The sequence below is a fragment of the Sesamum indicum genome, linkage group LG2, assembly GCF_026168435.1.
Source record: "Sesamum indicum cultivar Baizhima isolate 11 linkage group LG2, ASM2616843v1, whole genome shotgun sequence".
In the NCBI taxonomy this organism is placed as follows: Eukaryota; Viridiplantae; Streptophyta; class Magnoliopsida; order Lamiales; family Pedaliaceae; genus Sesamum; species Sesamum indicum.
In genome coordinates, this window is record NC_142658.1 from 7,832,247 (window position 1) to 7,858,191 (window position 25,945).

A 25,945-nucleotide genomic window follows, 5' to 3' on the forward strand; every position below is an offset into this window, starting at 1 on the left:
TAAAGCAAGTTTGTTTCCCTTTTATACTAACTTCTAGTTATTATTACGCTTAGCATATTTACAACACAAATGGATGGGTCTAGTCCTGCGATTGTGTCAAGTTTCGTTGAATTCTGAGAACGTCCAAAAGTTAGCTGTTTTGCACGGTTTTATTAAAACAAGTTTGTGTCCCTTTTATAGTAACTTGTAGTTATTATTACGCTTAGAAAATTAAACACACAAACTCTTGGGTCTAGACCAACGTTTGGGTCAAGTTTCGTCCAATGCTAAGAATGCTCAAAAATTAGCTGTTTTGCACGGTTTTATTAAAACTAGTTTGTTTCCCTTTTATACTAACTTGTAGTTATTATTACACTTAGCAAATTTACAACACAAATTCTTGGGTCTAGACCAACGTTTGGGTCAAGTTTCGTCGAATTCTAAGAACGTTCAAATTTTAGCTGTTTTCACGGTTATATTAAAACAAGTTTGTTTCCCTTTTATAGTAACTTGTAGTTATTATTACGCTTAGAAAATTTAACACACAAAATCTTGGATCTAGACCTACGTTTGGGTCAAGTTTCGTCGAATTCTGAGAATACTCAATATTTAGCTTTTTTGCACAGTTTTATTAAAACAAGTTTGTTTCCCTTTTATACTAACTTGTAGTTATTATTACGCTTAGAAAATTTACAGCACAAATGCTTGGGTCTAGACCAACGTTTGGGTCAAGTTTCGTCGAATTCTGAGAACGTTCAAAATTTAGCTATTTTGCACGGTTTTATTAAAGCAAGTTTGTTTCGCTTTTATACTAACTTCTAGTTATTATTACGCTTAGCAAATTTACAACACAAATGGATGGGTCTAGTCCTGCGATTGGGTCAAGTTTCGTTGAATTCTGAGAACGTCCAAAAGTTAGCTGTTTTGCACGGTTTTATTAAAACAAGTTTGTTTCCCTTTTATAGTAACTTGTAGTTATTATTACGCTTAGAAAATTTAACACACAAACTAGACCAACGTTTGGGTCAAGTTTCGTCCAATGCTGAGAATGCTAAAAAATTAGCTGTTTTGCACGGTTTTATTAAAACTAGTTTGTTTCCCTTTTATACTAACTTGTAGTTATTATTACGCTTAGCAAATTTACAACACAAATGCTTGGGTCTAGACCAACGTTTGGGTCAAGTTTCGTCGAATTCTGAGAACGTTCAAAATTTAGCTGTTTTCACGGTTATATTAAAACAAGTTTGTTTCCCTTTTATAGTAACTTGTAGTTATTATTACGCTTAGAAAATTTAACACACAAACTCTTGGGTCTAGACCTACGTTTGGGTCAAGTTTCGTCGAATTCTGAGAATGCTCAATATTTAGCTGTTTTGCACAGTTTCATTAAAACAAGTTTGTTTCCCTTTTATACTAACTTGTAGTTATTATTACGCTTAGCAAATTTACAACACAAATGCTTGGGTCTAGACCAACGTTTGGGTCAAGTTTCGTCGAATTCTGAGAACGTTCAAAATTTAGCTATTTTCCACGGTTTTATTAAAGCAAGTTTGTTTCGCTTTTATACTAACTTCTAGTTATTATTACGCTTAGCATATTTACAACACAAATGGATGGGTGTAGTCCTGCGATTGGGTCAAGTTTCGTTGAATTCTGAGAACGTCCAAAAGTTAGCTGTTTTGCACGGTTTTATTAAAACAAGTTTGTGTCCCTTTTATAGTAACTTGTAGTTATTATTACGCTTACAAAATTAAACACACAAACTCTTGGGTCTAGACCTACGTTTGGGTCAAGTTTCGTCGAATTCTGAGAATGCTCAATATTTAGCTGTTTTGCACGGTTTTATTAAAACAAGTTTGTTTTCCTTTTATACTAACTTGTAGTTATTATTACGCTTCAAATTTAACATACAAACTCTTGGGTCTAGACCTACGTTTGGGTCAAGTTTCGTCCAATGCTGAGAATGCTAAAAAATTAGCTGTTTTGCACAGGTTTTATTAAAACAAGTTTGTTAACCTTTTATACTAACTTGTAGTTATTATTACGCTTAGCAAATTTACAACACAAATGCTTGGGTCTAGACCAACCTTTGGTTCAAGTTTCGTCGAATTTTGAGAACGTTCAAAATTTAGCTGTTTTCACGGTTATATTAAAACAAGTTTGTTTCCCTTTTATAGTAACTTGTAGTCATTATTACGCTTAGAAAATTTAACACACAAACTCTTGGGTCTAGACCTACGTTTGGGTCAAGTTTCGTCGAATTCTGAGAATGCTCAATATTTAGCTGTTTTGCACAGTTTTATTAAAACAAGTTTGTTTTCCTTTTATACTAACTTGTAGTTATTATTACGCTTAGCAAATTTACAACACAAATGCTTGGGTCTAGACCAACGTTTGGGTCAAGTTTCGTCGAATTCTGAGAACGTTCAAAATTTAGCTATTTTGCACGGTTTTATTAAAGCAAGTTTGTTTCGCTTTTATACTAACTTCTAGTTATTATTACGCTTAGCATATTTACAACACAAATGGATGGGTCTAGTCCTGCGATTGGGTCAAGTTTCGTTGAATTCTGAGTACGTCCAAAAGTTAGCTGTTTTGCACGGTTTTATTAAAACAAGTTTGTGTCCCTTTTATAGTAACTTGTAGTTATTATTACGCTTAGAAAATTTAACACACAAACTAGACCAACGTTTGGGTCAAGTTTCGTCCAATGCTGAGAATGCTAAAAAATTAGCTGTTTTGCACGGTTTTATTAAAACTAGTTTGTTTCCCTTTTATACTAACTTGTAGTTATTATTACGCTTAGCAAATTTACAACACAAATGCTTGGGTCTAGACCAACGTTTGGGTCAAGTTTCGTCGAATTCTGAGAACGTTCAAAATTTAGCTGTTTTCACGGTTATATTAAAACAAGTTTGTTTCCCTTTTATAGTAACTTGTAGTTATTATTACGCTTAGAAAATTTAACACACAAACTCTTGGGTCTAGACCTACGTTTGGGTCAAGTTTCGTCGAATTCTGAGAATGCTCAATATTTAGCTGTTTTGCACAGTTTCATTAAAACAAGTTTGTTTCCCTTTTATACTAACTTGTAGTTATTATTACGCTTAGCAAATTTACAACACAAATGCTTGGGTCTAGACCAACGTTTGGGTCAAGTTTCGTCGAATTCTGAAAACGTTCAAAATTTAGCTATTTTCCACGGTTTTATTAAAGCAAGTTTGTTTCGCTTTTATACTAACTTCTAGTTATTATTACGCTTAGCATATTTACAACACAAATGGATGGGTGTAGTCCTGCGATTGGGTCAAGTTTCGTTGAATTCTGAGAACGTCCAAAAGTTAGCTGTTTTGCACGGTTTTATTAAAACAAGTTTGTGTCCCTTTTATAGTAACTTGTAGTTATTATTACGCTTACAAAATTAAACACACAAACTCTTGGGTCTAGACCTACGTTTGGGTCAAGTTTCGTCGAATTCTGAGAATGCTCAATATTTAGCTGTTTTGCACGGTTTTATTAAAACAAGTTTGTTTTCCTTTTATACTAACTTGTAGTTATTATTACGCTTCAAATTTAACATACAAACTCTTGGGTCTAGACCTACGTTTGGGTCAAGTTTCGTCCAATGCTGAGAATGCTCAAAAATTAGCTGTTTTGCACAGGTTTTATTAAAACAAGTTTGTTAACCTTTTATACTAACTTGTAGTTATTATTACGCTTAGCAAATTTACAACACAAATGCTTGGGTCTAGACCAACCTTTGGTTCAAGTTTCGTCGAATTTTGAGAACGTTCAAAATTTAGCTGTTTTCACGGTTATATTAAAACAAGTTTGTTTCCCTTTTATAGTAACTTGTAGTTATTATTACGCTTAGAAAATTTAACACACAAACTCTTGGATCTAGACCCACGTTTGGGTCAAGTTTCGTCGAATTCTTAGAATGCTCAATATTTAGCTGTTTTGCACAGTTTTATTAAAACAAGTTTGTTTCCCTTTTATACTAACTTGTAGTAATTATTACGCTTAGAAAATTTACAGCACAAATGCTTGGGTCTAGACCAACGTTTGGGTCAAGTTTCGTCGAATTCTGAGAACGTTCAAAATTTAGCTATTTTGCACGGTTTTATTAAAGCAAGTTTGTTTCGCTTTTATACTAACTTCTAGTTATTATTACGCTTAGCAAATTTACAACACAAATGGATGGGTCTAGTCCTGCGATTGGGTCAAGTTTCGTTGAATTCTGAGAACGTCCAAAAGTTAGCTGTTTTGCACGGTTTTATTAAAACAAGTTTGTTTCCCTTTTATAGTAACTTGTAGTTATTATTACGCAAAGAAAATTTAACACACAAACTAGACCAACGTTTGGGTCAAGTTTCGTCCAATGCTGAGAATGCTAAAAAATTAGCTGTTTTGCACGGTTTTATTAAAACTAGTTTGTTTCCCTTTTATACTAACTTGTAGTTATTATTACGGTTAGCAAATTTACAACACAAATGCTTGGGTCTAGACCAACGTTTGGGTCAAGTTTCGTCGAATTCTGAGAACTTTCAAAATTTAGCTATTTTGCACGGTTTTATTAAAGCAAGTTTGTTTCCCTTTTATACTAACTTCTAGTTATTATTACGCTTAGCATATTTACAACACAAATGGATGGGTCTAGTCCTGCGATTGTGTCAAGTTTCGTTGAATTCTGAGAACGTCCAAAAGTTAGCTGTTTTGCACGGTTTTATTAAAACAAGTTTGTGTCCCTTTTATAGTAACTTGTAGTTATTATTACGCTTAGAAAATTAAACACACAAACTCTTGGGTCTAGACCAACGTTTGGGTCAAGTTTCGTCCAATGCTGAGAATGCTCAAAAATTAGCTGTTTTGCACGGTTTTATTAAAACTAGTTTGTTTCCCTTTTGTACTAACTTGTAGTTATTATTACGCTTAGCAAATTTACAACACAAATTCTTGGGTCTAGACCAACGTTTGGGTCAAGTTTCGTCGAATTCTAAGAACGTTCAAAATTTAGCTGTTTTCACGGTTATATTAAAACAAGTTTGTTTCCCTTTTATAGTAACTTGTAGTTATTATTACGCTTAGAAAATTTAACACACAAAATCTTGGATCTAGACCTACGTTTGGGTCAAGTTTCGTCGAATTCTGAGAATACTCAATATTTAGCTGTTTTGCACAGTTTTATTAAAACAAGTTTGTTTCCCTTTTATACTAACTTGTAGTTATTATTACGCTTAGAAAATTTACAGCACAAATGCTTGGGTCTAGACCAACGTTTGGGTCAAGTTTCGTCGAATTCTGAGAACGTTCAAAATTTAGCTATTTTGCACGGTTTTATTAAAGCAAGTTTGTTTCGCTTTTATACTAACTTCTAGTTATTATTACGCTTAGCAAATTTACAACACAAATGGATGGGTCTAGTCCTGCGATTGGGTCAAGTTTCGTTGAATTCTGAGAACGTCCAAAAGTTAGCTGTTTTGCACGGTTTTATTAAAACAAGTTTGTTTCCCTTTTATAGTAACTTGTAGTTATTATTACGCTTAGAAAATTTAACACACAAACTAGACCAACGTTTGGGTCAAGTTTCGTCCAATGCTGAGAATGCTAAAAAATTAGCTGTTTTGCACGGTTTTATTAAAACTAGTTTGTTTCCCTTTTATACTAACTTGTAGTTATTATTACGCTTAGCAAATTTACAACACAAATGCTTGGGTCTAGACAAACGTTTGGGTCAAGTTTCGTCGAATTCTGAGAACGTTCAAAATTTAGCTGTTTTCACGGTTATATTAAAACAAGTTTGTTTCCCTTTTATAGTAACTTGTAGTTATTATTACGCTTAGAAAATTTAACACACAAACTCTTGGGTCTAGACCTACGTTTGGGTCAAGTTTCGTCGAATTCTGAGAATGCTCAATATTTAGCTGTTTTGCACAGTTTCATTAAAACAAGTTTGTTTCCCTTTTATACTAACTTGTAGTTATTATTACGCTTAGCAAATTTACAACACAAATGCTTGGGTCTAGACCAACGTTTGGGTCAAGTTTCGTCGAATTCTGAGAACGTTCAAAATTTAGCTATTTTCCACGGTTTTATTAAAGCAAGTTTGTTTCGCTTTTATACTAACTTCTAGTTATTATTACGCTTAGCATATTTACAACACAAATGGATGGGTGTAGTCTTGCGATTGGGTCAAGTTTCGTTGAATTCTGAGAACGTCCAAAAGTTAGCTGTTTTGCACGGTTTTATTAAAACAAGTTTGTGTCCCTTTTATAGTAACTTGTAGTTATTATTACGCTTACAAAATTAAACACACAAACTCTTGGGTCTAGACCTACGTTTGGGTCAAGTTTCGTCGAATTCTGAGAATGCTCAATATTTAGCTGTTTTGCACGGTTTTATTAAAACAAGTTTGTTTTCCTTTTATACTAACTTGTAGTTATTATTACGCTTCAAATTTAACATACAAACTCTTGGGCCTAGACCTACGTTTGGGTCAAGTTCGTCCAATGCTGAGAATGCTCAAAAATTAACTGTTTTGCACGGTTTTATTAAAACAAGTTTAGTTCCCTTTTATACTAACTTGTAGTTATTATTACGCCTCAAATTTAACATACAAACTCTTGGGTCTAGACCTACGTTTGGGTCAAGTTTCGTCCAATGCTGAGAATGCTAAAAAATTAGCTATTTTGCACAGGTTTTATTAAAACAAGTTTGTTAATCTTTTATACTAACTTATAATTATTATTACGCTTAGCAAATTTACAACACAAATGCTTGGGTCTAGACCAACCTTTGGTTCAAGTTTCGTCGAATTTTGAGAACGTTCAAAATTTAGCTGTTTTCACGGTTATATTAAAACAAGTTTGTTTCCCTTTTATAGTAACTTGTAGTTATTATTACGCTTAGAAAATTTAACACACAAACTCTTGGATCTAGACCCACGTTTGGGTCAAGTTTCGTCGAATTCTGAGAATGCTCAATATTTAGTTGTTTTGCACAGTTTTATTAAAACAAGTTTGTTTCCCTTTTATACTAACTTGTAGTAATTATTACGCTTAGAAAATTTACAGCACAAATGCTTGGGTCTAGACCAACGTTTGGGTCAAGTTTCGTCGAATTCTGAGAACGTTCAAAATTTAGCTATTTTGCACGGTTTTATTAAAGCAAGTTTGTTTCGCTTTTATACTAACTTCTAGTTATTATTACGCTTAGCAAATTTACAACACAAATGGATGGGTCTAGTCCTGCGATTGGGTCAAGTTTCGTTGAATTCTGAGAACGTCCAAAAGTTAGCTGTTTTGCACGGTTTTATTAAAACAAGTTTGTTTCCCTTTTATAGTAACTTGTAGATATTATTACGCTTAGAAAATTTAACACACAAACTAGACCAACGTTTGGGTCAAGTTTCGTCCAATGCTGAGAATGCTAAAAAATTAGCTGTTTTGCACGGTTTTATTAAAACTAGTTTGTTTCCCTTTTATACTAACTTGTAGTTATTATTACGGTTAGCAAATTTACAACACAAATGCTTGGGTCTAGACCAACGTTTGGGTCAAGTTTCGTCGAATTCTGAGAAAGTTCAAAATTTAGCTGTTTTGCACGGTTTTATTAAAGCAAGTTTGTTTCGCTTTTATACTAACTTCTAGTTATTATTACGCTTAGCATATTTACAACACAAATGGATGGGTCTAGTCCTGCGATTGTGTCAAGTTTCGTTGAATTCTGAGAACGTCCAAAAGTTAGCTGTTTTGCACGGTTTTATTAAAACAAGTTTGTTTCCCTTTTATAGTAACTTGTAGTTATTATTACGCTTAGAAAATTAAACACACAAACTCTTGGGTCTAGACCAACGTTTGGGTCAAGTTTCGTCCAATGCTGAGAATGCTCAAAAATTAGCTGTTTTGCACGGTTTTATTAAAACTAGTTTGTTTCCCTTTTATACTAACTTGTAGTTATTATTACGCTTAGCAAATTTACAACACAAATTCTTGGGTCTAGACCAACGTTTGGGTCAAGTTTCGTCGAATTCTAAGAACGTTCAAAATTTAGCTGTTTTCACGGTTATATTAAAACAAGTTTGTTTCCCTTTTATAGTAACTTGTAGTTATTATTACGCTTAGAAAATTTAACACACAAAATCTTGGATCTAGACCTACGTTTGGGTCAAGTTTCGTCGAATTCTGAGAATACTCAATATTTAGCTGTTTTGCACAGTTTCATTAAAACAAGTTTGTTTCCCTTTTATACTAACTTGTAGTTATTATTACGCTTAGCAAATTTACAACACAAATGCTTGGGTCTAGACCAACGTTTGGGTCAAGTGTCGTCGAATTCTGAGAATGTTCAAAATTTAGCTATTTTGCACGGTATTATTAAAGCAAGTTTGTTTCGCTTTTATACTAACTTCTAGTTATTATTACGCTTAGCAAATTTACAACACAAATGGATGGGTCTAGTCCTGCGATTGGGTCAAGTTTCGTTGAATTCTGAGAACGTCCAAAAGTTAGCTGTTTGCACGGTTTTATTAAAACAAGTTTGTTTCCCTTTTATAGTAACTTGTAGTTATTATTACGCTTAGAAAATTTAACACACAAACTAGACCAACGTTTGGGTCAAGTTTCGTCCAATGCTGAGAATGCTAAAAAATTAGCTGTTTTGCACGGTTTTATTAAAACTAGTTTGTTTCCCTTTTATACTAACTTGTAGTTATTATTACGCTTAGCAAATTTACAACACAAATTCTTGGGTCTAGACCAACGTTTGGGTCAAGTTTCGTCGAATTCTAAGAACGTTCAAAATTTAGCTGTTTTCACGGTTATATTAAAACAAGTTTGTTTCCCTTTTATAGTAACTTGTAGTTATTATTACGCTTAGAAAATTTAACACACAAAATCTTGGATCTAGACCTACGTTTGGGTCAAGTTTCGTCGAATTCTGAGAATACTCAATATTTAGCTGTTTTGCACAGTTTTATTAAAACAAGTTTGTTTCCCTTTTATACTAACTTGTAGTTATTATTACGCTTAGAAAATTTACAGCACAAATGCTTGGGTCTAGACCAACGTTTGGGTCAAGTTTCGTCGAATTCTGAGAACGTTCAAAATTTAGCTGTTTTGCACGGTTTTATTAAAGCAAGTTTGTTTCGCTTTTATACTAACTTCTAGTTATTATTACGCTTAGCAAATTTACAACACAAATGGATGGGTCTAGTCCTGCGATTGGGTCAAGTTTCGTTGAATTCTGAGAACGTCCAAAAGTTAGCTGTTTTGCACGGTTTTATTAAAACAAGTTTGTTTCCCTTTTATAGTAACTTGTAGATATTATTACGCTTAGAAAATTTAACACACAAACTAGACCAACGTTTGGGTCAAGTTTCGTCCAATGCTGAGAATGCTAAAAAATTAGCTGTTTTGCACGGTTTTATTAAAACTAGTTTGTTTCCCTTTTATACTAACTTGTAGTTATTATTACGGTTAGCAAATTTACAACACAAATGCTTGGGTCTAGACCAACGTTTGGGTCAAGTTTCGTCGAATTCTGAGAACGTTCAAAATTTAGCTGTTTTGCACGGTTTTATTAAAGCAAGTTTGTTTCGCTTTTATACTAACTTCTAGTTATTATTACGCTTAGCATATTTACAACACAAATGGATGGGTCTAGTCCTGCGATTGTGTCAAGTTTCGTTGAATTCTGAGAACGTCCAAAAGTTAGCTGTTTTGCACGGTTTTATTAAAACAAGTTTGTTTCCCTTTTATAGTAACTTGTAGTTATTATTACGCTTAGAAAATTAAACACACAAACTCTTGGGTCTAGACCAACGTTTGGGTCAAGTTTCGTCCAATGCTGAGAATGCTCAAAAATTAGCTGTTTTGCACGGTTTTATTAAAACTAGTTTGTTTCCCTTTTATACTAACTTGTAGTTATTATTACGCTTAGCAAATTTACAACACAAATTCTTGGGTCTAGACCAACGTTTGGGTCAAGTTTCGTCGAATTCTAAGAACGTTCAAAATTTAGCTGTTTTCACGGTTATATTAAAACAAGTTTGTTTCCCTTTTATAGTAACTTGTAGTTATTATTACGCTTAGAAAATTTAACACACAAAATCTTGGATCTAGACCTACGTTTGGGTCAAGTTTCGTCGAATTCTGAGAATACTCAATATTTAGCTGTTTTGCACAGTTTCATTAAAACAAGTTTGTTTCCCTTTTATACTAACTTGTAGTTATTATTACGCTTAGCAAATTTACAACACAAATGCTTGGGTCTAGACCAACGTTTGGGTCAAGTGTCGTCGAATTCTGAGAATGTTCAAAATTTAGCTATTTTGCACGGTATTATTAAAGCAAGTTTGTTTCGCTTTTATACTAACTTCTAGTTATTATTACGCTTAGCAAATTTACAACACAAATGGATGGGTCTAGTCCTGCGATTGGGTCAAGTTTCGTTGAATTCTGAGAACGTCCAAAAGTTAGCTGTTTGCACGGTTTTATTAAAACAAGTTTGTTTCCCTTTTATAGTAACTTGTAGTTATTATTACGCTTAGAAAATTTAACACACAAACTAGACCAACGTTTGGGTCAAGTTTCGTCCAATGCTGAGAATGCTAAAAAATTAGCTGTTTTGCACGGTTTTATTAAAACTAGTTTGTTTCCCTTTTATACTAACTTGTAGTTATTATTACGCTTAGCAAATTTACAACACAAATTCTTGGGTCTAGACCAACGTTTGGGTCAAGTTTCGTCGAATTCTAAGAACGTTCAAAATTTAGCTGTTTTCACGGTTATATTAAAACAAGTTTGTTTCCCTTTTATAGTAACTTGTAGTTATTATTACGCTTAGAAAATTTAACACACAAAATCTTGAATCTAGACCTACGTTTGGGTCAAGTTTCGTCGAATTCTGAGAATACTCAATATTTAGCTGTTTTGCACAGTTTTATTAAAACAAGTTTGTTTCCCTTTTATACTAACTTGTAGTTATTATTACGCTTAGAAAATTTACAGCACAAATGCTTGGGTCTAGACCAACGTTTGGGTCAAGTTTCGTCGAATTCTGAGAACGTTCAAAATTTAGCTGTTTTCACGGTTATATTAAAACAAGTTTGTTTCCCTTTTATAGTAACTTGTAGTTATTATTACGCTTAGAAAATTTAACACACAAACTCTTGGGTCTAGACCTACGTTTGGGTCAAGTTTCGTCGAATTCTGAGAATGCTCAACATTTAGCTGTTTTGCACAGTTTCATTAAAACAAGTTTGTTTCCTTTTTATACTAACTTGTAGTTATTATTACGCTTAGCAAATTTACAACACAAATGCTTGGGTCTAGACCAACGTTTGGGTCAAGTTTCGTCGAATTCTGAGAACGTTCAAAATTTAGCTATTTTCCACGGTTTTATTAAAGCAAGTTTGTTTCGCTTTTATACTAACTTCTAGTTATTATTACGCTTAGCATATTTACAACACAAATGGATGGGTGTAGTCCTGCGATTGGGTCAAGTTTCGTTGAATTCTGAGAACGTCCAAAAGTTAGCTGTTTTGCACGGTTTTATTAAAACAAGTTTGTGTCCCTTTTATAGTAACTTGTAGTTATTATTACGCTTACAAAATTAAACACACAAACTCTTGGGTCTAGACCTACGTTTGGGTCAAGTTTCGTCGAATTCTGAGAATGCTCAATATTTAGCTGTTTTGCACGGTTTTATTAAAACAAGTTTGTTTTCCTTTTATACTAACTTGTAGTTATTATTACGCTTCAAATTTAACATACAAACTCTTGGGTCTAGACCTACGTTTGGGTCAAGTTTCGTCCAATGCTGAGAATGCTCAAAAATTAGCTGTTTTGCACAGGTTTTATTAAAACAAGTTTTTTTTTCGGTAAATGTAAATTTCATTAATAAAGAGTAATGGTACAGTACAACATGGTACAACATGGGATTATCAACTGGTTTCTCCCTCTACCCAAGGGATACGCCATAATCTATACAATGCTCGTGTACTGACTGACGATGCTAAGTCAACGCTAAGAATCCTCTGTCTGACGTCATTGATGATTAGTATGCTCAATGTGGCCGGTGTCCGCTCAGTATGATCAAATCTCCTCAAGTTCCTCTCCTTCCATATGTGGTAGACGCACGCCGCCAGTAGTGTACGGTAAGCTCTATTAATAATGTGCTCCCCTCTCCATTTCCGTGTCGCCCATTCAATATCTGTTGCCCAATCTCTATTGGGCCAGTGAAAGCGAATCCTTCTGCGAATCTCATAAAGGCACTGACGACTAAATCTGCATTGGAAGAATAAATGTGGATGAGATTCCGTAGCTCCCTCATCGCACAGTATGCACACCCCCAGGTGGGATAGCCATGATTTGTCTGTGGTAGGAAGTTTGCCAAGGATTGCTAGCCATAAGATGAACGAATGGCGAGGAATCTTCAAGGAGCCCAAAAGTAGTGAAGACCATCCTACTTTCGGCTCGGGGTGAGTGAATAATCGGTAGAGGGCCTGAGTAGTAGGTTGCCCTTCGTCACATCTCCACACCACCCGATCCTCTCCTCCGAAAATAAGCGGTAGGTTATGTGTGATTTCCAAACATTCAAAGTCAGTGATGGTAGGCCATTGCCATTCTCCTGCTGAAATCACCAAGCTGAGTTTTGCTGATTCTTCAAGTCTAAGATGGCGGGGACCTTGAGGGAATCGCTCGATAAGTGGACCCAAGTGATGCCACGGGTCCTGCCAAACAAAGAATCTGTCTCCATTTCCAATCTGGTAATCCACGATAGTGCGAAGGAAAGGACGTAGCCTGAGTATTTTTCGCCATCCCCAAGAACCTCCATGTTCACGAATAGTCCAAATCGATCTCTCACGTAATCGGTCTTGGTAGAGCCACTGAACCCATATGGATGTCCTGTCACACTGGATAACATCACATAGTTTCTTGCTCATTAATGCGCGATTCAAGGTGGAGATATCCTTGAACCCAAGTCCCCCCTCATCCATCGGTCGACACACATCTTTCCAGGCTACCTTAGCGTACCCACTGGACGTCGTACCCTTCCATAGGAAAGTCCTCAACCTTTTCTCAATTTCACTGATGACTTTCTTAGGTAATATGAATGCAGAAGCCCAATATAAGCTCAATGCTGAGAGCACAGATTTGATGATTTGTACCCGCCCAGCATATGATAATGAAATCCCTTCCCATCCATTAATACGTGCATCAATTTTTGAGATAAGCGGTTGGCAATCAGAGATGGTCAGCCTAGACGAGATTAAGGGAAGACCCAGGTACCTCATTGGAAGGTGGCCCTCCTGAAAGCCCAAAATATCCAGCATCTGGTCCTTCAAATTTTGAGCCGAACGTGAAATGATTAAGTGACTTTTTTGGACATTCAGCCGAAGGCCCGACAACTCCGCAAACCAGTCCAATCCCTCTTTGAAGACTCTGATGGAGTCTAAGTCAGCTTTGCACAGTAAGAGGAGGTCGTCTGCAAATCCCATCTGAAAAACCTTAGAACTCTCACACTTCCAATGATAAGTGAATTGCATGTCCTGTTCAATTCGTTGCAAGAATCCCAGATGTAAGGCTTCCATAACAAGAACAAACAGATAAGGAGAAAGTGGGTCTCCCTGTCGTAGTCCTCTCGCTCCAGCAAAGAACCCATGAGGTTTTCCATTGAGCCCAATCGAGAATGATGTCGTGGTAACACACTCCTCAATCCATCTTGTAAACGTAGGTGGAAACCCGAACAGCTGCAAAACTGCTAACAGGAAGTCCCACTCCACCGTATCATAGGCCTTCCTGATATCCACTTTAAGTGCGCATCTCGGGGGTAGGCGCATCTGGTTATATCTGGAGAATAATTCCTGGGCTAACATAATGTTGTCCCCAATGCTTCTTCCCGGAATAAAAGCTGTCTGACATGGGCTAACTATCTTGTCCAGTAGCACACTAATTTTTTGGACAAGAAGTTTCGCAATGATCTTGTATAAAACATTGCAGCATGAAATTGGTCTAAAATCATTAACCGACATAGGCGTATGTACCTTTGGGATCAGGGCCAAGATCGTGGAGTTGACCTGCTTCAGAAGTTTTCCGGTAGAAAAGAAGTCTAGTACCGCCCTCGTAACTTCTTCCCCAACCACAGGCCAAGCCGCCTTGAAAAACCTTGACGAGTAGCCATCAGGTCCCGGTGCCTTGTCATCAGCAATATCGAACATTGCTTGCTTCACATCATCCGCCGAGATTGGAAGGAGTAATTGATTAGCTTCCTCATCAGTGATACAGTGCCTTGCCCACGGTCTAAGATAACGAATATCCACTGACAGCCGTCTTCTGGTGCCTCCTAATAGGTTCTGATAGTATGAGACAAACTCATGGGCGATTTCCCCTAGATCCGTGTGTGTGAAACCATTCTCATCATTAATCTGTAAGATTCTCCTCCTTACTCGTCTCTGTGCAATTTTACGAAAGAAAACCCGGGAACATTGGTCTCCGTCTTTCATCCACTGCATTTTGGCTCTCTGCTGCAGCATAATTTGTTCGAGTTTTGCCGCTTTAGCATAAACGACTCGACAACAATGCTCCAGGAGTAAATATAGCTCATTTTGTCTATCAGAGCTCACCAACTGTTGTGCCTCATCAAGAAAACCTTTGGCTAGTTGGACATTCATCGTCAGATCTCCCTTATTTCTCCTTTGTAGTCTAAAGACTGGTTTAAGTGCCTTCAGTTTACGTGTCACAGCATACATAGGAATACCCACAATCTCATGATGCCAAATATTCTGCACATTGTGGATAAACTCGGGTGAATGGGCCAGATAGTTATCAAATCGAAACATGCCTCCATTATGTTGTTGTATATCCCCATGTAAGACCAGTGGAGAGTGGTCAGATGTCCGTGGAGTAAGGCTGTGATAATATGCGCTCGGGAACCTTGCCAGCCAGCGGTCATTAATAAGAATCCGATCCAGCCGCTTCCATAAACTCCTCATAGACGTACTGCAATTATGCCACGTGAACCATTCACCTTGCATAGGAAGTGGGATCAGCCCCGCCTCCAGAATACCAGCATTAAATTCTTCGGTGGCCATCCTTATATCTCCTGAGATGCCACATACTTCGTTAAGGTCACGTACTGCATTAAAATCCCCTCCCACCATCCACGGGATGTCAGAGCATTGCTGAGATAGCGTCTCCAGTGCCGTCCATAAATTCCGACGATCAATCACCTCAGATGCCCCATAAACAACAGTGATAATAACAGATTCATTGTCAGCCATATTAGTAACCCGACAGTGAATAAATTGATCTGCCGAGTCTAAGATATGGACATCAACAATATTCTCGTCCCAAGCTATCCAGATGCGATTACCAACAGAAGAATAATCGACAAACCATTTCCAATGTGGAAGTAAAAACGATTGAATATGCATAACATTATTCAAACGAACACGAGTTTCAAGAATGCCAAGGAAGTGTAACCTGTATTCAGAGACCAAGTCCTTCAAAGCGAGCTGATGGTCTCGTTTGTTCAGCCCACGGACATTCCACACAGCGATGTTCAACATGGATCATCGACCTTGGGGCTGCTTGTGTTAGGACCCCCTGAATGCTCACCTGCATCATCAATTAAATGCAAAGCGTCAAAAGCATTATAAATAACAATTGCCTTACCTCTCTCTTCTTGCTTGGAGTGGTTCTGGTCCACATGTCTATTTCCCGCATGTGCTTTGGGTATTTCTTCAACCACTGGTTTCATCGTCTCACGTCCCTTAGTCGGAAGTTGCGGTTGTGCTACATTGACTTTCGGCACATACACATTTACTGTTGGCTTCGTCGGTTTGCGGGTTTTGTTTATTGCACAATCCTTGTTCGAATGTCCCAATGACATGCACGCTGTGCACTTTGGTGGGAGCCATTCATACTCAATGTCAACTTTGCAAGGTGTCTCCCCTCCTTCTTCATCAGGTGCCATGACAATAATATGTTTATGCAACTTTTGTGTGGCATCAATCATCACACATACACGAGCAAAGTCCAGTCTCGTGCATGCTCTTGTAATCGCGTCGGGGTAAAGGGGCTTCCCCACACCACTTGCTACAGTGCTCAATCCTTCTGTCGTCCAAAATTCCATCGGAAGGTGTCGTAGTTTAATCCAGACGGGCACTTGTGTATGCTTCAATTTTCTCATGGCCATCCCCGGTTCCCACTTTTGAAGAACTATCGGCTGCCCTTGGAACAACCACGGGCCTCCCTCAATTATCTCCTCCATATCAAAAACTGTTTTAAACTGAAAAAAGAAGAATCCGTTTGTGGTCGCTGTCACCTCCCTTAGTGCTGGCCAGACCGAATGTGCAAACTCCTTAAGGTGATGATAATATGGCCGTTTGCCCAAGAAATAGCCAACTGCAGTAGATTTCCAACGTTTAGACCCATTACGTACCGCATCTAAAGAAGGTCGCACGACAACCTCTCCGTTCTGCATTGTTGGGGCAATGAATGATAAGGTTTTCCGGGTCGAATGATTAAATGCATGCGCTATTTTGTCGTCGATAATTGTATCCGGGTATGCGTGCAACGGGATGTTTCCAACGTACAGTCCCGTTGGAAGAGGAGCATCATGCATAGCTTGATTTCTTTCCACAGAATTGCTGACATCAGCCCTATTTTTGCATGTGTCAGTGTTGATGTCAGCCCTAGCTTTCCTTGTATCATCGATGATGTCAGCCCTAGCTTTGATAGTGTAATTGCTGACATCAGCCCTAGATGCACCTGTGTCAGCGATGATGTCAGCCCTAGCAGCAGCGCTGATGTCAGCCCTAGCAGCAGCAATGATGTCAGCCCTAGAAGCAGCGATGATGTCAGCCCTAGAAGCAGCGATGATGTCAGCCCTAGCTGCAGCGATGATGTCAGCCCTAGCAGCAGCGATGATGTCAGCCCTAACATCAGTGATGATGTCAGCCCTAGCAGCAGCGATGATGTCAGCCCTACTAGGGCTGATGTCAGCATTGTGTTCCAAGCAAGCCTCAGCACTTGCATCATAGATGACATCAGCCCTACTAGGGCTGATGTCAGCCACCCTCTCTATTTCCACCTCAGCATCCATGTCACCAACCTCCGCCGCCACATCACCTCCAGTCGTGTCCACATAGCCGTCCACGTCGTCTTTCCGGCACACGTCACGGGTCGCCGGCGAAGGCTCCGTCCACTCACCCAGCTGCCGGAAAAGCGCGCCAGGGATTCTAGCAGCTGCGGACTCGTTCCCAGCAGCTTTCCGACCACCAAGAATGGCCGGACGACGAGAGAAGTGTCCGTTTCCGACAGTCGCCGTCGAAGGAGCACGAACAGTCACCGTCGCAGGTAGCTGAAGCGTCGCCGGTGCCTTGCCACCATTTTTTTTTTTTTTTTTTTACCGTTGTGAGCTCTGGATCTGGTGGGATAAGGCATCGCACAGCCTTGCGAAGGCCACCGGTCGCTGGTCGGTCGCGGCTGCGCTCCATCATCTTCGTTTGCCGCGGCTCGTCGTCGTCTCCAAAAATCGTTTGCCATCGGGTTTTAAGTTCGTTCAGGGCAGCCATGGCTGCCTCATCTCCATGGTCAATGACGCGGTTGGCAAGATTCAGAAATTCGTTCAGATTGAACGAAGAAGACGACGATCCGCCATGGCCGCCTTTCAAGCTCGCGTCACCTCCAACGGTCGGATCTGAAATCGCCGTTTCAGCTCCCAAACTCCCTCCTTTCACCGTCGAACGCTCATCTAAGCCCAAAGGGACACAAAGTCTACCCTCAGTCGGCGGAAAAACGGCCGTTTCAGCCGGCGGTAAAGGTCCCGACTTCTCGTCTTCTACACGCGCAGCTGGGTTTTCCCTTCGTCCTTTGGTGTTCTTCTTTCGCCGGCCGGGCACTGTTCCGTCTCCGTCGCACTCCGTCGGAGCCTCGCCGACAGTCTCCCCGTCGCCGGCCGGAAGTGAGGATGATGAAGATTGAGATTTTGGGCGGTTCATTTTTGAGAGAGAAAAATTCTAGTGAGAGAATTTTTTTAAAACAAGTTTGTTAACCTTTTATACTAACTTGTAGTTATTATTACGCTTAGCAATTTTACAACACAAATGCTTGGGTCTAGACCAACCTTTGGTTCAAGTTTCGTCGAATTTTGAGAACGTTCAAAATTTAGCTGTTTTCACGGTTATATTAAAACAAGTTTGTTTCCCTTTCATAGTAACTTGTAGTTATTATTACGCTTAGAAAATTTAACACACAAACTCTTGGGTCTAGACCTACGTTTGGGTCAAGTTTCGTCGAATTCTGAGACCGCTCAATATTTAGCTGTTTTGCACAGTTTTATTAAAACAAGTTTGTTTTCCTTTTATACTAACTTGTAGTTATTATTACGCTTAGCAAATTTACAACACAAATGCTTGGGTCTAGACCAACGTTTGGGTCAAGTTTCGTCGAATTCTGAGAACGTTCAAAATTTAGCTATTTTGCACGGTTTTATTAAAGCAAGTTTGTTTCGCTTTTATACTAACTTCTAGTTATTATTACGCTTAGCATATTTACAACACAAATGGATGGGTCTAGTCCTGCGATTGGGTCAAGTTTCGTTGAATTCTGAGTACGTCCAAAAGTTAGCTGTTTTGCACGGTTTTATTAAAACAAGTTTGTGTCCCTTTTATAGTAACTTGTAGTTATTATTACGCTTAGAAAATTAAACACACAAACTCTTGGGTCTAGACCTACGTTTGGGTCAAGTTCGTCCAATGCTGAGAATGCTCAAAAATTAACTGTTTTGCACGGTTTTATTAAAACAAGTTTGTTTCCCTTTTATACTAACTTGTAGTTATTATTACGCCTCAAATTTAACATACAAACTCTTGGGTCTAGACCTACGTTTGGGTCAAGTTTCGTCCAATGCTGAGAATGCTAAAAAATTAGCTATTTTGCACAGGTTTTATTAAAACAAGTTTGTTAATCTTTTATACTAACTTATAATTATTATTACGCTTAGCAAATTTACAACACAAATGCTTGGGTCTAGACCAACCTTTGGTTCAAGTTTCGTCGAATTTTGAGAACGTTCAAAATTTAGCTGTTTTCACGGTTATATTAAAACAAGTTTGTTTCCCTTTTATAGTAACTTGTAGTTATTATTACGCTTAGAAAATTTAACACACAAACTCTTGGATCTAGACCCACGTTTGGGTCAAGTTTCGTCGAATTCTGAGAATGCTCAATATTTAGCTGTTTTGCACAGTTTTATTAAAACAAGTTTGTTTCCCTTTTATACTAACTTGTAGTAATTATTACGCTTAGAAAATTTACAGCACAAATGCTTGGGTCTAGACCAACGTTTGGGTCAAGTTTCGTCGAATTCTGAGAACGTTCAAAATTTAGCTATTTTGCACGGTTTTATTAAAGCAAGTTTGTTTCGCTTTTATACTAACTTCTAGTTATTATTACGCTTAGCAAATTTACAACACAAATGGATGGGTCTAGTCCTGCGATTGGGTCAAGTTTCGTTGAATTCTGAGAACGTCCAAAAGTTAGCTGTTTTGCACGGTTTTATTAAAACAAGTTTGTTTCCCTTTTATAGTAACTTGTAGTTATTATTACGCTTAGAAAATTTAACACACAAACTAGACCAACGTTTGGGTCAAGTTTCGTCCAATGCTGAGAATGCTAAAAAATTAGCTGTTTTGCACGGTTTTATTAAAACTAGTTTGTTTCCCTTTTATACTAACTTGTAGTTATTATTACGCTTAGCAAATTTACAACACAAATGCTTGGGTCTAGACCAACGTTTGGGTCAAGTTTCGTCGAATTCTGAGAACGTTCAAAATTTAGCTGTTTTCACGGTTATATTAAAACAAGTTTGTTTCCCTTTTATAGTAACTTGTAGTTATTATTACGCTTAGAAAATTTAACACACAAACTCTTGGATCTAGACCCACGTTTGGGTCAAGTTTCGTCGAATTCTGAGAATGCTCAATATTTAGCTGTTTTGCACAGTTTTATTAAAACAAGTTTGTTTCCCTTTTATACTAACTTGTAGTAATTATTACGCTTAGAAAATTTACAGCACAAATGCTTGGGTCTAGACCAACGTTTAGGTCAAGTTTCGTCGAATTCTGAGAACGTTCAAAATTTAGCTATTTTCCACGGTTTTATTAAAGCAAGTTTGTTTCGCTTTTATACTAACTTCTAGTTATTATTACGCTTAGCATATTTACAACACAAATGGATGGGTGTAGTCCTGCGATTGGGTCAAGTTTCGTTGAATTCTGAGAACGTCCAAAAGTTAGCTGTTTTGCACGGTTTTATTAAAACAAGTTTGTGTCCCTTTTATAGTAACTTGTAGTTATTATTACGCTTACAAAATTAAACACACAAACTCTTGGGTCTAGACCTACGTTTGGGTCAAGTTTCGTCGAATTCTGAGAATGCTCAATATTTAGCTGTTTTGCACGGTTTTATTAAAACAAGTTTGTTTTCCTTTTATACTAACTTGTAGTTATTATTACGCTTCAAATTTAACATACAAACCCTTGGGTCTAGACCTACGTTTGGGTCAAGTTTCGTCCAATGCTGAGAATGCTCAAAAATTAGCTGTTTTGCACAGGTTTTATAAAAACAAGTTTGTTAACCTTTTATACTAACTTGTAGTTATTATTACGCTTAGCAAATTTACAACACAAATGCTTGGGTCTAGACCAACCTTTGGTTCAAGTTTCGTCGAATTTTGAGAACGTTCAAAATTTAGCTGTTTTCACGGTTATATTAAAACAAGTTTGTTTCCCTTTCATAGTAACTTGTAGTTATTATTACGCTTAGAAAATTTAACACACAAACTCTTGGGTCTAGACCTACGTTTGGGTCAAGTTTCGTCGAATTCTGAGAATGCTCAATATTTAGCTGTTTTGCACAGTTTTATTAAAACAAGTTTGTTTTCCTTTTATACTAACTTATAGTTATTATTACGCTTAGCAAATTTACAACACAAATGCTTGGGTCTAGACCAACGTTTGGGTCAAGTTTCGTCGAATTCTGAGAACGTTCAAAATTTAGCTATTTTGCACGGTTTTATTAAAGCAAGTTTGTTTCGCTTTTATACTAACTTCTAGTTATTATTACGCTTAGCATATTTACAACACAAATGGATGGGTCTAGTCCTGCGATTGGGTCAAGTTTCGTTGAATTCTGAGTACGTCCAAAAGTTAGCTGTTTTGCACGGTTTTATTAAAACAAGTTTGTGTCCCTTTTATAGTAACTTGTAGTTATTATTACGCTTAGAAAATTAAACACACAAACTCTTGGGTCTAGACCTACGTTTGGGTCAAGTTCGTCCAATGCTGAGAATGCTCATAAATTAACTGTTTTGCACGGTTTTATTAAAACAAGTTTGTTTCCCTTTTATACTAACTTGTAGTTATTATTACGCCTCAAATTTAACATACAAACTCTTGGGTCTAGACCTACGTTTGGGTCAAGTTTCGTCCAATGCTGAGAATGCTCAAAAATTAGCTATTTTGCACAGGTTTTATTAAAACAAGTTTGTTAATCTTTTATACTAACTTATAATTATTATTACGCTTAGCAAATTTACAACACAAATGCTTGGGTCTAGACCAACCTTTGGTTCAAGTTTCGTCGAATTTTAAGAACGTTCAAAATTTAGCTGTTTTCACGGTTATATTAAAACAAGTTTGTTTCCCTTTTATAGTAACTTGTAGTTATTATTACGCTAAGAAAATTTAACACACAAACTCTTGGGTCTAGACCTACGTTTGGGTCAAGTTTCGTCGAATTCTGAGAATGCTCAATATTTAGCTGTTTTGCACAGTTTTATTAAAACAAGTTTGTTTCCCTTTTATACTAACTTGTAGTTATTATTACGCTTAGAAAATTTACAGCACAAATGCTTGGGTCTAGACCAACGTTTGGGTCAAGTTTCGTCGAATTCTGAGAACGTTCAAAATTTAGCTATTTTGCACGGTTTTATTAAAGCAAGTTTGTTTCGCTTTTATACTAACTTCTAGTTATTATTACGCTTAGCAAATTTACAACACAAATGGATGGGTCTAGTCCTGCAATTGGGTCAAGTTTCGTTGAATTCTGAGAACGTCCAAAAGTTAGCTGTTTTGCACGGTTTTATTAAAACAAGTTTGTTTCCCTTTTATAGTAACTTGTAGTTATTATTACGCTTAGAAAATTTAACACACAAACTAGACCAACGTTTGGGTCAAGTTTCGTCCAATGCTGAGAATGCTAAAAAATTAGCTGTTTTGCACGGTTTCATTAAAACTAGTTTGTTTCCCTTTTATACTAACTTGTAGTTATTATTACGCTTAGCAAATTTACAACACAAATGCTTGGGTCTAGACCAACGTTTGGGTCAAGTTTCGTCGAATTCTGAGAACGTTCAAAATTTAGCTGTTTTCACGGTTATATTAAAACAAGTTTGTTTCCCTTTTATAGTAACTTGTAGTTATTATTACGCTTAGAAAATTTAACACACAAACTCTTGGGTCTAGACCTACGTTTGGGTCAAGTTTCGTCGAATTCTGAGAATGCTCAATATTTAGCTGTTTTGCACAGTTTCATTAAAACAAGTTTGTTTCCCTTTTATACTAACTTGTAGTTATTATTACGCTTAGCAAATTTACAACACAAATGCTTGGGTCTAGACCAACGTTTGGGTCAAGTTTCGTCGAATTCTGAGAACGTTCAAAATTTAGCTATTTTCCACGGTTTTATTAAAGCAAGTTTGTTTCGCTTTTATACTAACTTCTAGTTATTATTACGCTTAGCATATTTACAACACAAATGGATGGGTGTAGTCTTGCGATTAGGTCAAGTTTCGTTGAATTCTGAGAACGTCCAAAAGTTAGCTGTTTTGCACGGTTTTATTAAAACAAGTTTGTGTCCCTTTTTACTTGTAGTTATTATTACGCTTACAAAATTAAACACACAAACTCTTGGGTCTAGACCTACGTTTGGGTCAAGTTTCGTCGAATTCTGAGAATGCTCAATATTTAGCTGTTTTGCACGGTTTTATTAAAACAAGTTTGTTTTCCTTTTATACTAACTTGTAGTTATTATTACGCTTCAAATTTAACATACAAACTCTTGGGTCTAGACCTACGTTTGGGTCAAGTTTCGTCCAATGCTGAGAATGCTCAAAAATTAGCTGTTTTGCACAGGTTTTATTAAAACAAGTTTGTTAACCTTTTATACTAACTTGTAGTTATTATTACGCTTAGCAAATTTACAACACAAATGCTTGGGTCTAGACCAACCTTTGGTTCAAGTTTCGTCGAATTTCGAGAACGTTCAAAATTTAGCTGTTTTCACGGTTATATTAAAACAAGTTTGTTTCCCTTTCATAGTAACTTGTAGTTATTATTACGCTTAGAAAATTTAACACACAAACTCTTGGGTCTAGACCTACGTTTGGGTCAAGTTTCGTCGAATTCTGAGAATGCTCAATATTTAGCTGTTTTGCACAGTTTTATTAAAACAAGTTTGTTTTCCTTTTATACTAACTTATAGTTATTATTACGCTTAGCAAATTTACAACACAAATGCTTGGGTCTAGACCAACGTTTGGGTCAAGTTTCGTCGAATTCTGAGAACGTTCAAAATTTAGCTATTTTGCACGGTTTTATTAAAGCAAGTTTGTTTCGCTTTTATACTAACTTCTAGTTATTATTACGCTTAGCATATTTACAACACAAATGGATGGGTCTAGTCCTGCGATTGGGTCAAATTTCGTTGAATTCTGAGTACGTCCAAAAGTTAGCTGTTTTGCACGGTTTTATTAAAACAAGTTTGTGTCCCTTTTATAGTAACTTGTAGTTGTTATTACGCTTAGAAAATTAAACACACAAACTCTTGGGTCTAGACCTACGTTTGGGTCAAGTTCGTCCAATGCTGAGAATGCTCAAAAATTAACTGTTTTGCACGGTTTTATTAAAACAAGTTTGTTTCCCTTTTATACTAACTTGTAGTTATTATTACGCCTCAAATTTAACATACAAACTCTTGGGTCTAGACCTACGTTTGGGTCAAGTTTCGTCCAATGCTGAGAATGCTCAAAAATTAGCTATTTTGCACAGGTTTTATTAAAACAAGTTTGTTAATCTTTTATACTAACTTATAATTATTATTACGCTTAGCAAATTTACAACACAAATGCTTGGGTCTAGACCAACCTTTGGTTCATGTTTCGTCGAATTTTGAAAACGTTCAAAATTTAGCTGTTTTCACGGTTATATTAAAACAAGTTTGTTTCCCTTTTATAGTAACTTGTAGTTATTATTACGCTTAGAAAATTTAACACACAAACTCTTGGGTCTAGACCTACGTTTGGGTCAAGTTTCGTCGAATTCTGAGAATGCTCAATATTTAGCTGTTTTGCACAGTTTTATTAAAACAAGTTTGTTTCCCTTTTATACTAACTTTTAGTTATTATTACGCTTAGAAAATTTACAGCACAAATGCTTTGGTCTAGACCAACGTTTGGGTCAAGTTTCGTCGAATTCTGAGAACGTTCAAAATTTAGCTATTTTGCACGGTTTTATTAAAGCAAGTTTGTTTCGCTTTTATACTAACTTCTAGTTATTATTACGCTTAGCAAATTTACAACACAAACGGATGGGTCTAGTCCTGCGATTGGGTCAAGTTTCGTTGAATTCTGAGTACGTCCAAAAGTTAGCTGTTTTGCACGGTTTTATTAAAACAAGTTTGTGTCCCTTTTATAGTAACTTGTAGTTATTATTACGCTTAGAAAATTAAACACACAAACTCTTGGGTCTAGACCTACGTTTGGGTCAAGTTCGTCCAATGCTGAGAATGCTCAAAAATTAACTGTTTTGCACGGTTTTATTAAAACAAGTTTGTTTCCCTTTTATACTATCTTGTAGTTATTATTACGCCTCAAATTTAACATACAAACTCTTGGGTCTAGACCGACGTTTGGGTCAAGTTTCGTCCAATGCTGAGAATGCTCAAAAATTAGCTATTTTGCACAGGTTTTATTAAAACAAGTTTGTTAATCTTTTATACTAACTTATAATTATTATTACGCTTAGCAAATTTACAACACAAATGCTTGGGTCTAGACCAACCTTTGGTTCAAGTTTCGTCGAATTTTGAGAACGTTCAAAATTTAGCTATTTTCACGGTTATATTAAAACAAGTTTGTTTCCCTTTTATAGTAACTTGTAGTTATTATTACGCTTAGAAAATTTAACACACAAACTCTTGGGTCTAGACCTACGTTTGGGTCAAGTTTCGTCGAATTCTGAGAATGCTCAATATTTAGCTGTTTTGCACAGTTTTATTAAAACAAGTTTGTTTCCCTTTTATACTAACTTGTAGTTATTATTACGCTTAGAAAATTTACAACACAAATGTTTGGGTCTAGACCAACGTTTGGGTCAAGTGTCGTCGAATTCTGAGAACGTTCAAAATTTAGCTATTTTGCACGGTTTTATTAAAGCAAGTTTGTTTCGCTTTTATACTAACTTCTAGTTATTATTACGCTTAGCAAATTTACAACACAAATGGATGGGAATAGTCCTGCGATTGGGTCAAGTTTCGTTGAATTCTGAGAACGTCCAAAAGTTAGCTGTTTTGCACGGTTTTATTAAAACAAGTTTGTTTCCCTTTTATAGTAACTTGTAGTTATTATTACGCTTAGAAAATTTAACACACAAACCCTTGGGTCTAGACCAACGTTTGGGTCAAGTTTCGTCCAATGCTGAGAATGCTCAAAAATTAGCTGTTTTGCACGGTTTTATTAAAACTAGTTTGTTTCCCTTTTATACTAACTTGTAGTTATTATTACGCTTAGCAAATTTACAACACAAATTCTTGGGTCTAGACCAACGTTTGGGTCAAGTTTCGTCGAATTCTAAGAACGTTCAAAATTTAGCTGTTTTCACGGTTATATTAAAACAAGT